Source organism: Galeopterus variegatus, unplaced genomic scaffold (genome assembly GCF_000696425.1).
Source record: "Galeopterus variegatus unplaced genomic scaffold, G_variegatus-3.0.2 Scaffold2094, whole genome shotgun sequence".
Taxonomy (NCBI): Eukaryota; Metazoa; Chordata; class Mammalia; order Dermoptera; family Cynocephalidae; genus Galeopterus; species Galeopterus variegatus.
In genome coordinates, this window is record NW_007728205.1 from 140,356 (window position 1) to 142,338 (window position 1,983).

A 1,983-nucleotide genomic window follows, 5' to 3' on the forward strand; every position below is an offset into this window, starting at 1 on the left:
CCCGCCCCCCCCCCCGCCCCCCCCCCACACTTCCAGTCACCACCGTTGTACTGGCGACAGGGCCAGCCTGCGGGACGTGAATTATTCAACTACATCAGTCTGGCTACAGATCCCAAAGTAATTAGACTCTTCCTCCACACAGGAAGGGATTTCCCTTGTTTCTGCTTAAGATACCACAGAAGAAATGAGAAGAGAAGGGCAGGCCCCGACCCTCAGGAGCCCGAGGGCTGAGTGGCAGCGGGTGGACAGCCCAGTGGAGCCACCTAGTCCTGCGCCTGGAGGCAGACCCCCCCGGCCACACCTCCCCTCCGGCTGCCTGCTCTGTCCGCACCAGCGTTCTCTGTCCCCCCACCGTCCAGGTCCTTCCTCCTCAAAGAAGATTGGGGCCCACTGATTCTGGGCCAGAATGCCCACCCATGTCACCAACCACTGCTCATCAGTGGACTCCTGATAGGTCAGAAAAGGCTACAAGCTCATGGCCATCCAACCCAGCTTAGGTCAAATCCCCTAGTACAGCTGCTGCGAACACAGGCCCAGCACAGGCTGGCGTAGGTTCATGGTGCCGGGAGGCCGGCTGTGGAGAATCTCCTGCACCTCCCAACCACCGTGTTCTGTCTGCGAGGGCAGGGTGTCACACACATCACACATATACCACACACACCATGCACATCACACACCCCCCACACTTCTCACACACACCACACCTCACATGTCACACACACACCCCACACACACTGCACCTCACATGTCACACATACACAACACCCATACACGGCAGCACATACGTCCCACACCACACTACACTATACACCCACAGCTCACACATCACACATACACATCACACACCACACACCACACACACACATATGTCATACGCACCACATCAGAACACATACATTCACCACACACTACAGCACACACACCACACACACACATATGTCATACGCACCACATCAGAACACATACATTCACCACACACTACAGCACACACACCACACACACCACAGCACACACACCAGACACCACACACACCGCATACACACACCACACCACACACATACATACCCAGCACACACACATCACACCCACACCACACATGCACACTACAGCACACACATCAGACACCACACACACCACATACACACACCACACACATCACATACACATGCACCACCCCATACACACCACACATCTTACACCACAGCACATACATACACAGTACACATAGCACACACACCACATACACACCCCACACACACCCACAGCTCACACATACATACATACAGCCCACATACACCACGCATGCAGACCTCACACCGCACCATGTGCATACACAGCACACACACCACATACACCTTACATACACCACACACACACAACATAAATACACACTACATGTGCACACACACCAAATATACACATCACACCACACACCCGACATGCACGCATACCTCACATATACCACACATGCACACCACGCCATATGCACACGCGCCACGCACACTTAAGTAGCACATCCACACGAGGAAGGGCGGGCCTGGGGGCGTTTTGCTGAAACCCTCCTTGGACCTGAGCAGGGCAGCCACAGGGTAGGACCGCAAGCCCTCCTGACTTCAGGGCCAGTCCGGATTTCTAGGGACTTTCCGAGGACTGACAACAAGACATTGTCTCGCTGGTGGGCAAACGTCAACCCTAGAAATCACCCTTCAACTGTGCATGGTTCACACACATGCTCACCCGCATGCACACGAACGCTCGTGCACACGCACACACATGCATGTGCGCGCGCACTCAGCACAGGCGAACGCACACACCAGGCCGGGCAGCCCCACAGCAGCGTCTGGGGTCGGGCTGATTAAGTGAAAGGTCGCGCACACCGCTCTGTCGCGTCGCCACGCTGGGCCTGTCGCCGGTGGCGGAAGCCTCGCCGGACGCGCGGAGCCGGCCGAGTCACCTCTCGGCCGCCGGCCGCGGGAAGTCGCC

The 1,983-nt window shown here is 56.6% G+C and overlaps 1 protein-coding gene across 1 annotated transcript in view; it reads left to right on the forward strand.

The window, feature by feature from the left end:
• The window catches only part of C2CD2 (C2 calcium-dependent domain containing 2), a 61,987-nt gene that overhangs the window by 3,661 nt on the left and 56,343 nt on the right, over window positions 1-1,983 (forward strand). The gene's annotated exons all lie outside the window — the stretch shown is intronic.